Raw genomic sequence first — 14,520 nt, forward strand, 5'->3', positions numbered from 1 at the left:
CTCTGGGGCAGGACTTCTCAATTTAGGGGTTATGGATCTGTTAAGCATTAAGAGATGAGCTTTAGGGCCTCTGAGAGACCCCTGAGTTGATGTGTGTGTGTGTGTGTGTGTGTGTGTGTGTGTGTGTGTGTGTGTGATTTATATTTTTGCAGAGAATGCCTAACTCCTATTAGTAGCTAGAAAGGGGTTCATTTACCTCTAGGAAACCCTAGGAGTTGCCTTTTATAAGGATTAGGCAAGCCCAACCTGCTTTCTGTGGGCCTGCTTTGTATAATGAAAAGGTAACTTGGAGACCTCAGACGTCTTGTCAGGTTTGAGCATTTTGGAGTTGTTGGAAGGAAGTGTACTCCCGTCTTCCTGTACCCTCGATCAGCCAACACCATCTACTTTTGTTCTGTGTGTCTGCACTCCTTCCCAGGCTGTTCCTGGGAAGGTTCTGTGTGAAAAATAGGTGATGTTGTTTGGCCGAATAGTATAGTATATGAATAGTGTAGAGATGTGAGTGGGAGAAAAGACCCCTAAAACTGTACAGCTCTTCTAGAATGCCATGTGGTACAGCATTTGAGACAGAGTGCTCCCCTCCAGCTCTCTCTCTCTCTCTCTCTCTCTCTCTCTCTCTCTCTCTCTCTCTCTCACACACACACACACACACACACACACACACACACACACACTTTAATTCATGTCATGGATTTTGCTTTTAACTGAGAGAAGTGAGAAAAATCAAGGTTAAGGATGCTGTGTTCTCTACCATGTAGAAGAAAAAAAACTGTGTACGTAAGTGGAAGATTTCAAATCTCCTTGTCAATTTCCTATTTGTTGTCAGTTTGAATGATTTCTAAATCAGAAGAACTCAGAGGATCTGTTTTCCCATCAGTTCTGAGCCGAAGGAATTCGGAGATGGAGTTCTGAGCCAGGAAATGGTCCTGTTTTGAATTCAGAGGCTCTGAGGCTGAGCACATATGCCAGGCTTTTGATAGATTCCCAAAGATTCCACATGGAATTTTGAACTTCAGAGGTCAGACAGAATTCCTCAGAGGGGTACTCGGAGAATGACGAAAGTGGCCTGGGAGGTTTGTTATTCTTTGGAGAGAATTTACACATCTGCAGACTTCGGTGACATGATCAGCTACATGCGCCCACTCTTCTCGTGCAGACAATTCTTCCAGTGGGCATGAGCAGCCTTAGTTTAGAGTTCTGCCTTTCCACATACTTGGAGTGCTGCAGCTCCAATTTCTGGAAGGCCCTGGAAGTTTCTCACCTTACATTTAATTATTGTGTTGTCGTGCAGACCCAACTTCCAGAGTTAGACAAACCCCGTTGTGCAGCAGTTCTTGAGAGGTATTCATTTGGAAGATCCCTTAGATTGTTTTATAGCCCTCGTGATACGTCCTATCTATGTATTAGCTGAGTGTGTGGACTAGCCTTCCATGCATGCTGCACCCCAAATTCCAACCTCAGAGGCCCTGAACCTTAACCTTCTCTTTCTTTTCTCTTACCCTAAACCTCTGTTTCATATTCCAGATGGGGTGCTGGCTTCTGGGTTAAGACTTTTGTGAAGATGATTTTCCAGGGAGGATAATGTTTGAAAGGGTCTTACAGAGCCGTGTATCTGCCTGTAGTGGCAAACTTTGTATGAAGTCTGGCTTATATCAAGGGCATTATGATACATAATAACAATCCCTAGAGATCAGAGAATCTTGGGACTTATTAGTAATTGATTTATTTATTACTAACTCACATTTCTGATATTTGACAACTTTTCATGACCAATTAAAACACACACACACACACACACACACACACACACACACAGATGGAGACGGAGAGGGAGAGAGAGAGAGAGAGAGAGAGAGAGAGAGAGAGAGAGAGAGAGAGAGAGAAAGAGAGAGAGAGAGAAAATGATTTCAGGATTGAAATATAGGCTAGGCATGTAGGTCAATGATATTGTCCTTAACTGGTGTATGTGAGATTGGGGTTCCAGCCCTAACACCTCCATTCCCCTAAAGTTTTAAGCTGGATTTCATCAACGATGGAAACAGAACTGAGATAATATATACCCCTAGTCTCAGAGGCTGTGATTTTCTTGCCCCTGAAACATTGTCAAAAGTAGAAATACACCCTTGCCTGGATTTTCCCTTTAGTACTTTACTGACTGGCACCTCACATCGTTTTCTCTGGTAGAGGGATACACTGACTCTGAGTCCACAGCCAGGTGAGGAGGCAGCAGGATTCAGCTGGACAGTTCTGTTGTCTTGTCACCTAGAGCCTGGAACTTCTTATGGAAACCAAGTTGGCTTGACACTCACAGCGATCTCTATCTTCCTCTGCCTGCAGAATGCTGGGATCAAAGTCATGAGCCACCACAGCCTGCAAAAAAATCTGTTTTCATTATTCTCTGTTTGTATGTATGCCTATGTGTATGTGTGTTGGTGTGTCTGTCTGTGTGAGCGCCACATGCATGTAGATGCTGGTGGAGACCAGAAGAGGGCATTGGGGTCCCTGGAACTAGAGTTACAAGTAGTTGTGAGCAACAGGTGCTGGGTGCTGGGAGCTGAATGCTGGTCCTCTGGAAAAGAAGCAAATGCTTTTAACTGCTGAGCCTTCTTTCCAGCCTGGAGTCAGTCATTGTTCGAAGGAGTGAAGATTATACTGCCCACTTTTGATGCTGTTTTCTCTCCACTGGTGGAGATCTGAAATAACCACCCACAGCGTAAAGCTCTGATTCCTTTTGCATCGCTGGAGCCTGCCAGGGCATAGCTCCGTTCTTGGCCTGCCTGCAGACCCTGTGTGGTTTGAGGATTTTTGCTCAGTTTTCTACCTAAGAATATTTATATTGAAAACCCTCCACATCTGTCTGTTGTTGGTAAAATCATCAAAGAAGGCAGAGTAGTATGCATTCATGCTAGCTGCTGCAGGTTTGTGCTGGGCCCTGTGGATGCCAGCATGCCTCTTTGTATACATGCACACACACACACACACACACACACACACACACACACACACACACATATATATTTCAGTATCATGAGGACTTTGGGAGAAGTAATGTAAGTGAAGAAGCTCCTTAGAAAAAAATTGTTGTGTAAGTCTAAAGTAGGCATCATTTGCAGTAACTTAGTACTGCTCTGCAGTCAGAGATCCTGGAGCATCTGACAACATGGAAGGTGATGTAGAGAGAAACAAGCAAAGATGGATGATGCACCCTTGTGATGCCTTGGGAAATGCTTCCTGGCCCTTCAGCTGCATTTCCCACTGTGCACTACTACCGTTTTGACTTTGAAATACCATCCAGTCATCATGGTCATGTCGCTCTGATTGGATATTACTATTATTATTCTTCAGAGCTTGGGTGAGGAGCCCCAGCTCAGGGAGGTTATATATTTTCATAGGAGGAAGCAGATCCTTCAGTTCGGTCATTTAGCCTGGAAAACATCCAGCAGTATTTTCTTATGTCTCAGGAAAGATGGGTATTTCATTAATTATTTATGTGAATTCCTGAGTAGTTTTGCAAAGTAAATGGGAAACAGTTCATCCACAGATGTTTTTTTTACCACTGTGTCTTCAGTGAAAATCCGAAGACCAGAATTCTAGATTGTTCTGTAAGCGATATTTAGAAAATAGGTCCACAGCATGACAATGATAACCCAGGATAGTTTCAGTTATCAGTATTTTTTACTCTGGGGCTAGAAGACGTTATCTTTGTTACAATAAAGACATTTCCTTTTTAAAAAAAATATTTAAAACTATTTTAAAAAAATAGTTGTTCTCACAATATTATTCAAGGTGCTGAATTTTCTCTTTTCAGTGTGCTGTGAACCAGCAAGAGTTTGTAGGTGATGAGGGTTGTTAAAGGTGACAAGGAAGTGGTTTTTGTTTTTGTTTTTTGTTTTTTCCAGAGGTGCAATTCACTACAAGAAAAGGTGTGGACTGTGAAATTATCCCTCCAACTTTAGGATTTATGGGTTGGTGAGTAGAGGAGCAAATGTTTGTATTGCAGATACAACTCTGAAGAACAGCCATGTTGTCAATAATTCCTACTAGGAAGTAGCGCAAATTGATTAATACAGAGAAAGGTGCATCGTGTATCATATGCTTAAATGGCTGGCCCATTTGGGCTGCAGAGTGTAATACATTCAGCTAAAAATTCCAGTGAGCCGGGGGAACTAGTCAACTCGGGAAACAGATTCAGGAGGGCTAAATTTTGCAACATGAATGGCAGAGTTCAAGCAGCTACGTCAAAATCAAAGACTAGCGTGAAGAAATATGGGCACAGCCCCCATGCCTTTTGCAAAGTCATAGAACAGATTGGGAGCATCTTTTGTAAGGATTTGAGATGAATGTGAGCTTTATGGGTAGGGGAAGAAATGGAAAGACTTTAATCAAAATCTAGAGGTTTACAAAAAAATCCCCCCTTTTATTTATTTATTTAGAAATCTACATGTGTTTTGAATAATAAAAGGCTTTCCTTTCTCTGAATTTTGCTGGGCATTGAAAATAGCTAATCTATTTATCTGCACCCCTACCTGGCTCAAATGAGGCAGGCTTTAGCGATTCTTCTCTCACCTCTGGCGCCCATTTCAGTATATTTTCTAAGCAGTCAGTACTTATTTGCTTCGTGCAGAATTATTTCTGACTCGTAAGGGCCTCCCTATTACCCTCCCCCACTCCTTGTGGTGGTTTGAATGCAAGTTCCCCAGAGTCTGGGCCTTTGAATATTTGATCCCCAGTTGGTGGGTGTTTGGGGAGGCTTAAGATGTGGAGGAGATGTGTCACTTTGGGGTTCACAGGACTGGTGCCATTTCCAGTTGGCTCTCTCTGTTTCCTGTTTGCGGTTGGCGATATAAACTCCCTCTTGTTCCCGCTGCCTCGCCTGGTGCCTGCTACCATGCTTCCCTGCTGTGATGGTGGCTGATCTATCCATCCCTCCTGAACCACAAGCCCCAAATCAACCCTTCCTTTATTAGTTGCTTCTGGTCATGCTTTTTAGCACAGCAGTAGAAACATAATTGATACACTGATCCAATCTTCTCTCTCTCTCTCTCTCTCTCTCTCTCTCTCTCTCTCTCTCTCTCTCTCTCTCTCTTGGTTTTTCAAGATAGGGTTTCTCTGTGTAGCTTTGCGCCTTTCCTTGAACTCACTCTGTAGTCCAAGCTGGCCTTGAACTCACAGAGATCTGCCTGCCTCTGCCTCCTGAGTGCTGGGATTAAAGGCATGCGCCACCACCGCCTGGCTCTTCTCTCCTCTTAAAAGCAATCTACACTTGACTTCTTTGTACTCCTCGGTTTCCTTTCTTCTGAGTGATTTTGCTGGAATTCCTTCTCTGCCTCAGCACCCCATTTCCCTCTCCATAGTCCTTAAGCATCTTCTTTTGACTATATTGTGTCCGTGACTTTCTTGTCTCTCTGCTCTCTTTTGTTTTTATGGGTGTCATCCATTCTGTTCTTTCATAGTGGTTTATTTTAAAAATTCTAAGCTATGGATAAATTCAAACCAACATATAGTGATGGAAAGCTACCTTTCAGGCAGTTTTTATTAATTTATCCATTGGGTTCAGTTCAAAACATCTTTCCTGTAGTTGCCCAGATAGGCCTCTCTTCCCCATGGCCATAGACAGTCTTCTTCCTCCCTTGCCTCTTCAAATCCTACTTTGTTTGGTAGATTTTAAGCTCTTACTATGGGACTCTAGGTTGAGATTCCTGCATTTCTGATAATGATAGAGGGCTTAGTACCTTCTTCTTAGCAACTGTGTCGACGGCTGCGGAGGTTTGTGTGTAAAGTAACATCAACAAGTGTTGAAGACTTGGTCCCGAGTTGGTGGCACTCCTGAGAGATCATAGAATCATGAGGGTTCTGATCTCATTGTGCTGAATGTCCTATTAGTGGATGAGGCCTGGTGGGAGGGAGTAGGTTATAGGGAGGGTGTCTTAGTTAGGGTTTCTACTGCTGTGAAGAGACACCATGTCCATTGCCACTTTTATAAAAGAAAATATTTAATTAGGTGGCTTACAGTTCAGAGGTTCAATCCATTATCATCATGGTGGGACATGGCAGCATGCAGGCGGACACAATTCTGGGAGGTAGCTGAGAGTTCTACATCTTGTGCAGGCAACAGGAAGTGACCTGTCTCACTGGGTGTGGCTTGAGCATATATGAAGACCTTAAAGCCCACCTCCACAGTGACACACCTACTCCAACAAGACCACACCTACTCCAACAAAGCCACACCTCCTAATAGTGCCACTCCCTTTGGAGGGCCATTGTCTTTCAAACCACCACAGAGGGGTACTTGAAGGACATAGCTTGTCTTTGGCACCTTCCCTTCTTTATCGTCCTCCCCTTTCTCTTCTTCTCCCAGCCCCCATCCTTGTCCCCTGCATCCTGGCTACTCTGAGCCAAACAGCTTTGCATTTTGTTCTATTCTTCCACCGTGATGTTGCTGGCTTGACACAGGCCAAAGCAATGGGGCCCACCGACTGTGGCCTGAAACCTCTGAAATTGTGACCCAAACAAATGTTTATTCCCTTATTTATCTTGGATATTCTGTCATAATGATGAAAGCTAACAGAGTAATATATCCACAACCATTAAAAAAAACAAAACAAAACTTGTAGTCGGACTTCCTTTGGACGATCAGCTCCCAAATAATGACATGGAGTCTTCTTATTAAGTATGAAAGCTTGAGTTCTTATTAAGTATGAAAGTTTTGGGTAACTGTTGCCTTGCTTGCTGACCTTGACCTTGATATCCTCTTTATGTTAATTCCCTCCCAGGTTTCACCCTCCTGAATGCTTAAGTGAAGTTCCTTGTCTGTGTATCCTGCATAATGGGCGTTAACAGCTTAGATGCAAGATTGTAAAACATCGGTAGCGAATTTCTGCCCTCCGGGGTTCTCCTTTTGTGCTGTAAGCCTATATTTAAGACCTCCTCCCTCCTTCAATAAATGGCATTCAGCATTAAGAAAAAAAAAGTATGAAAGCTTGGCCTTAGCTTAGGATCAGCTCCCAAATAATGATATGGAGTCCTCTTGTTAAGTATGAAAGCTTGGCCTTAGCTTAGGCTTGTTGCCAACTAGCTCTACAATCTTAAATTAACTGTTTATATTAATCTACATCTGTCACTTGACTCCTTACCTCTCCTCCATACAGTAAGTTTGACTTCCTCTGTGTCTCACTGTCAAATCCCCCACACCAGATTCTAACCCAGAGTTTCTATTCCTGCCTGGAAGTCCTGCCTATTCTTTCCTGCCTAGCTATTGGCCATTCAGCTCTTTATCAAACCAATCAGAAGGGGCCTTGGCAGAGACACATCTCCACAGTGTATAAAAAGATGATCCCACAACAAAACTTACCTGGTAGCAGGATGATATAGATAGGAGTTGCTGCGGTGTGTATGTTATGTCTATAATTCAGGCTCTACAGTCACTGTTGTATATATGTCCTGGGTAAACCACTGAACTCTCTGCTTCACACTGCATTCTCAGACATAATAGAACCCAACTCAAAGGGTTTTGTCAGGATTTCGTACTGGGCATACATCTAGTAAGTGTGTATTTTTCCTGTTCTTGCTTAGGTAGAGACTGTACAAGCTCAACCCACTAGAGGCTGGGAATGAAAGAAATAATGCCACTTTCAGTGTATTAAAGCACACACATCATTCATTTTTTTTTGTTTGTTTTGACAATGTCCCTGAACAATGTACAAGACCCGATGCCTCTTTGTAAGAAGCCAGGACATCTATTTTGGCTATGGCAACCATGTGATTTATTTGGGAAGGAAAGTGATGACCATTAAGAAGCCACTTGGATCTGATGGAGGCAATGGCCACTGAGAGGTCAGCTCCATTGTGGAAAACTGGAGCCATTCAGCCTTTTAGAAAAGAGGAGGTTTATGCTTATTTCTCAAGTTCAGAAAAAAAAAAAAGAAAAAGAAAACAAACAACAAAAAAAACCCCAAAAAACCCACCATTCCCTTTCTTCCCTCCCTGTTGTTTTTGGCAAGACACAGCAAGTCTTTAACTCACAAATAATGCTGGGCCAGGTCTTCAAAGAGCCTCTGTGTTTTGCAGGCACTAGGGTTTTCAAACCCAGCCACAGCTCCATTGGGGTGGAGCTTGGTGGGGGCATCGGAGGGCAGGCACAGATGGGTTTCTCTCATCTACTGTCCCACTTATCATGCAGCAAGGTCCTAACTTTGATGAGGTCTGGTTTTCCCAAAAAACAGTCTGTTAAGGTGGCTGACACCTTGAGTAGTAAGTACATGTTTAAATGAGCCGCTCTGAAAGTGACGGGGTAGGGTGGGGTGGGAGGGGCTGGGCCTGTCTGCTTGCCTCATAATGAGGCGATACTTTACTATTTAAAGTCAAGTGCAGCTAGACAAGTTCACTAAATTCAGATAGAATTACGGTGGGGCAGAATGGCTTTCCATCACTTATGGGTTGTGACACCCACACCTTCCCTTTTGTGGGCACTTTCACTCTGAAATGGGCCTTGTTTGGGAAAGAGGTGAAGTCTCAGAAGGCTTTGTTTACTGTGGGGAGAAATGTAGATTTCTTCTTTTCTATGTGACCACAGTTGACTTTGAACACTCTTATCTGGGACATTGGTGTCTGTTAGGATATGATAGGCTGTGGTTTACTATCCAAATTTCAGTGGCTTAAGATATCAGGAATTTATTTCTCCCTCTTTCTGTAAGTCTACTGTAGATCAGAAGGAGGTCTACTTGCCATTGACATTTAGGATTCTGGAGTGATGGAGCTTCCTTCTTTATCTGCTTCCTCTTTCACCACAGGGAGAAAGAACTCGGTGTCTGGACTCCGGCTGCTTCTTCCCATTGATGACACCTGCCTCTTCTGCTCATATTTCATGAGTCAACATGGCCACTCCTAACTTTGAAGTGACTGTAGACATTCTATGTTACAGTGAGCCTAGAAGGAAGAAGAGAAATGTAAGTGAACGGCGCCATGACGCCCCCCCTTATCCACTAAGTATCACTAGTCTGTAAGGGGTTCTCTTTATTATCATGATGAGTGCTGTATGAATTTCAACTCCCAGACAGTCCAGACATTGCTAGAAGAGTGTTGTCACATGGCTCTACTCAAATCTCCATGAACTGAACTCCTCTGTCTTGGGATTTTACAGTGTAGCATCTTCAAGGACTCCTGGTACTTTGAAATGCTTTCAGTGACAATGGTTTTGATGAAAGTAACAGCTAAGAATAACAACAACCACAAAAAGTACGCATGAAGAGAGGTATGTCCCCGAAGTGGTGGCTTGATTTCCGCTTTGTTTTTCCATTATGTTAAAAGCGTCCTTCAAGTCATAATTAATAATAATGTTGTTGGGATTAGAGAGATGTCTCAGAGGTTAAGAGCACATACTCTTGCGGTGGATCCAAGCTTGGTTCCCAGCACCCACATCATGTGGCTCACAACTGTCTGTAACTCCAACTCTCTCTTCTGGCCTCTGTGGACATCTCAATTCATGTTCAGAGACTCAGACAGACATAGACACAGACAGACATAGACAAAGACAGATATATACAGGCATAGACATAGACACAGGCAGACACAGGCAGACATAGACACAGTCAGACACAGACAGACACAGACACAGACAGACACACACACAGACACATACACAGACACAGACAGACCTAGACACAGGCAGACACAGACAGAAAGACACAGACACAGACAGACACAGACACAGACAGACACACAGACAGACACACAGACACACAGACAGACACACACACAGACACACACACACAGACACACATACAGACAGACATAGACACAGACCAACATATACACAGACAGACATAGACACAGACACAGACAGACAGACACACACAGGTACATACAGACAGACACAGACACAGACAGATACATACAGACAGACACAGACACAGACAGACAGACACAGACACAGACACACACAGACATAGACAGACATGACATAGACAAACCTCTAAAAGTAAAATAAATCTTAATGAAGAACAGCACAGCTGTGATTACTTTAGTACCTGATGAATAGGAATTAAGACTGAGAAAGTATAGAGAGAGTGGCTTTCTGAAGCTGAAGTCTTCAGTTCATCTTTTGAGATTTGAAGGTCACGACCATGCTTACTCCACTGGTAAAGTGCTGTTGCTATGATCACCAACATCACCATGCTTACCATGACCATTGCCACATAATCACTACCTCCCGCACCATTACCACCAACACCATCAATAATGTTATTATTATCACCACCACCATCACTACTACCTTTGCCACCACCCACTACCATTACCACTGACTCCAATACTGTTACCACCACCACCGTCAACTCCAACACTAATACCTCCAATACTAGCACCACCGCCACCATTTCACCCTCATCATTACCCTCACTGCCAGCACCACCATCATCATGTCCATTAATTCCAATACCATGACCATCAACATTACTACCACCTTCATAACTACCACCACTACCATAACCTTCAGTATCATTGTTATCACCATCAACAGCATCACCATGACTACCACCACCACTGCTACTACTTCTGCCAATACATATCACCACCACCACCACCATATCTCTTACCCTGGAGAAAGAAGCCAAGGCTCAAAATGATACTTGATTACCCAAATTTCCACAAAGGGGATGGATATCCTTGCAACACTATGCTGTGTAGGCTGGCCTTGAACTCTTAGAATCACTCATGTGATTCTCTTACATCAGACTCCCAAGTACTTGGGATTATAGGCATACACTACCACATCTGGCTTCACTGTAGCACTTTGTATGTCTTTCTTGCTCAGATTTCAGTGATGCTGTAAGTATCCTGTACTGTTGAAAGCAGGTGATTCCCATCTCCTACTGAGTCACAGAGACCAAGATCCAGCTGTAGCCTTGGCTGAGGTAAGTACAATGACATCATCTTCAACTCTTGCCTGTGACCCTTGTGGTTTTAACAGCCCATTGCAAGGCTCTCAGGCTTTGGGGCCTATAAACATTCTGGCTCACGTAGGGAATGGTGGCAAGTAGAGAGAGTCTGGCCAAAGCTAAAGCCTAAGAGCTATACCCTTCCCCCTTCGAATATTAATAAAACAATATCGTTACTAAATTAGCAGTCATGTTGAATATTTTTTAAGGAATCCCATGTTTCCATCTCACATAATACATTTTATTTTTCTGTTGGGGATTTGATCTCTGAAGTTTACTTCTTCATGGTCCAATATCACTAACAGAATTCTCTCTACCTTTCATCCGTCACCATGAGAGGGACTATACAGCATCATTTTATGGAAAGAAACAAATATCACAAAATGAAAGGCAATATTTAATGGCTAAAAAGCCCCCCAAGTCTCTTAAGAACACTACCTTGCTGGTGAATGAGAATGGGAAGTAATTAGGACTGAATGCATTAAAACAATGGAGACCCACATTCTTTCTTCCATTTTATTACAAAATAACAATAAAACATAGTCTTCTAAGCAAGGTGGGGAGAGTGCTTACCAAACCCTTAAAGTGAGCCAAGTGCCACAGACAAGTGCCTTGGTGTGGTTTGAGGAAATATAGAGAGGAAATGAAAACTATTTATTTTACTGAACCACCCATCCCCCTGCAGATTGCCGAAACTGTGCCCAAGACTGTAAGACGGATACTACCCAGCAGGTTAGTTAGTTTTTGTTTATTTAGTTTCTGACTGTCAGCTTCAACTTGAGTTGTTTAAAACTGTAGCTCCCTGAATATCTTAAGAGAGTTTCTTGACTATAAAATGAGGCTGTCTCAGATTGTATTTTCAGATAAGAATGTTCTTAGCCTGATTATTTGAATAGGCAGATAATATTTTTATACCCTTTTTTGAAATTCCTTCAAACCTTTAGGTTGGTTAAGAATTGGATATGTCGTAGAGAGAAAGATCATCTATTTTGGTCATGCTAATTTGGAAAGTTCCACTGCACTGTTTTAGAATGAATTTCATAAGAAAACATTTTTATAGGCATTAATTTGGAAATCAGGGCTAGCTATTTTCATTTGAGGCTTCTGCCTCTGAGCTATGTGAATCAGAGCATGCTATTTAAGCATGTTGTGTTCAGTTTAATCGTTAGTGTTTTCCTTGTGGATGTAGAACTGTAGTACATATTTAACTTTTGCTGTGGCTTTATAAAGCGAGGGATATTTGAAATGCAACATATTACACCCAGATGGGGGATGCTTTGCTTAAGAAAGGCCCACAGTAGCTAGGTTATTGCAGTCTGGTTATTTGCTTTTGTGGTGCTGGAGATCAAACACAGGGTCTCATACAAACCAAATGAGCGCTCTACCCTAGTTACACCCACAGCCCTAACTCTTACATTTGAATGAGTCCCTCAGTACTGTGTTTCAACCTTGAGTTGAAAAATTTTATGTGCTTTTCTGGTGCACAGCTGCAGACCTATTTTGTAGTAATTATAATTGCCGTCATTTTACAGATGAAAAAATCGACAGTTGACACAAGAGACTTAACTTTCCCAAGAACCTCTAATGGTCAAGCCAAGACCCAGGATGCTCCCATGATGCCAGGCTGGGAGTTAACAACAAAGGTGGGAATTGTCGCTTACAATTGATAGTAGCCTAGATGTATATATATGTATGCATGTCAAGGTGTTTGTTTGTAGACGCTCAAACCCAGCACTTGCTCTACCACTGAACTACATCCTCAGCCAGTCCAAGGTATTAAATCATTGCTTTAAACTTCTAGGACAGAAAGTTCAATGAGCAAGTGTGAGGCTTGAGTTTCTCCATGGTGAAAAACCTTCCAGAAAAACAGTGGGGGTTCCAGTCAGCTTCCCATAGAAAAGCTAGTATGGGCACATTCCCAACGCTGTTCCCAGGATGCCTCACAGAGGTCCCTTCCCAAAATTACAAAGTCTGGGATAGATCCCATCTTTATTAATATTTTTAAATAGTTGCTTTGATTTCTTCCTAAGCCATATCAAGTTCAAAGTCACAGTGAGGGTGGGAGCAGCTAATGTTGAAATGGCCTGAATGTTTAATGTAGCCTCGGAGCGGAAATTGTTCTCAGAGTTTGGAAGCAGACAGAATATTCATAGAAATTCGAGTACAGGATACCAAGGCAGCGTCAAAACAGTATTCCATACATATTTACTGTTTTTAAACATTAGCTTTTCAAGGCTGGTTAAAGGAAAAGGAAGAGAGAGGAGTGGATTAGACTTCCTCTGTCTTGAGACAGGTCTCTAACACTGCCTTCCCTTTTTCTTGGGGGAGGGAGGATTGTCTTTTCAGGTCTTAGCATTTTGGGAAGGGGGTAGTGGTGGCAGTGATGGGGTGCAGCCCTCTAGATTTTGGAAAATCATTGTCGACTCAGCATGGAACCCATTCTTTCTGTGTTGTGCTTGAAACAGAAAATTTAGAGAAATCTATAAACAAGCACTTGGGTAGTATTTTGCAAGAGTGACACCACTTGCTTTGTCCTTCTAATGTAGACAGCGATAGACGGTGGTGGGCGTCATTTCAAGATTACAGAATTGTATTTTAAAACTGAAGGGTTCAAAAACTGATGACCTAAATCTTTCCCCAAGAATTAGCAAATCTCCCATTTTGCCCCCTAGGAATGCTCCTCATCTGTAGTTAATCTTAGAATTAACATGTAGCAAATTACTGCCATGGTGCCTTCAGCAAGGAATGTGCCTGGTGGCTCGGTTGATTAGAACCCTGCGCTAATGAGGTCACAGGTTCAGTCCCCAGGAGACAAATTCACCTCACTCTGGTCTCCCTTCTGAACCCTAGCCTGGTCTCCAAGTGGACAAGAGTGGACAAGTGGGATTCTGGGGGAAGAATCAAAACAGTGTGTGTGTGTGTGTGTGTGTGTGTGTGTGTGTGGTGTTGTGTGTGTGTGTGTGTGTGTGGTGTTGTGTGTGTGTGTGTGTGTGTGGTGTTGTGTGTGTGTGTGTGTGGTGTTGTGTGTGTGTGTGTGTGTGGTGTGTGTGTGTGTGTGTGTGTGTGTGTGTGTGGTGTTTGTGTGTGTGTGTGTGTGTGTGTGTGGTATTTGTCTTTCATGGGAAAAATAGCTCAAAGCAGATACATTAAATTAATTTGGAGTATTTCAGCGATCCTTTAGGGTAACAAAATGGTACCCTGGTGGCTGCAAAGACTTCTTGCAAACAGTGCCAGGTGTCTCATTTCCTGGGTGTCTGTTTTGTGCTGGGGTAATTGATTGATGTGTGTTGGAGGGGAGAGCCATCTAGGGGCTGGAGGTTGGGGCTTTATTTAAGCTGCATACTCAGAAGGATCTCTAGAACTGGTTGAGTTGTCACTGGTCACTTACGCAAAAGATGGATCACCAGGTCTTCCATCTAATATAGGCACTCGTGCAACCCATGGGATGGTCTCTCTCCCAGCCAGGCTTCCCTTGCCATTTATGTCTAGCCTGCAGGAGGAAGAGGCTCTCATTTACAGATTCTTTCCATGTTTTACTTCCAACCCCACTTCAGGTATCATCTTTTAGGTCCATGGATAACTCTCA

At 42.9% G+C, this 14,520-nt stretch overlaps 1 long non-coding RNA gene across 2 annotated transcripts in view; it reads left to right on the plus strand.

Moving 5' to 3' along the window:
* LOC131893812 (uncharacterized) overlaps positions 1 to 14,520 on the plus strand; it is a 49,619-nt gene that overhangs the window by 20,324 nt on the left and 14,775 nt on the right. For both annotated transcript variants that reach the window (XR_009374748.1, XR_009374749.1), the window contains exons 2-5: positions 8,790 to 8,945; positions 10,811 to 10,910; positions 11,620 to 11,666; positions 12,467 to 12,577. This is a non-coding gene — a long non-coding RNA (uncharacterized LOC131893812). The remainder of the gene's footprint in view (positions 1 to 8,789; positions 8,946 to 10,810; positions 10,911 to 11,619; positions 11,667 to 12,466; positions 12,578 to 14,520) is intronic.

The sequence above is a fragment of the Peromyscus eremicus genome, chromosome 16_21, assembly GCF_949786415.1.
Source record: "Peromyscus eremicus chromosome 16_21, PerEre_H2_v1, whole genome shotgun sequence".
NCBI lineage: Eukaryota > Metazoa > Chordata > Mammalia > Rodentia > Cricetidae > Peromyscus > Peromyscus eremicus.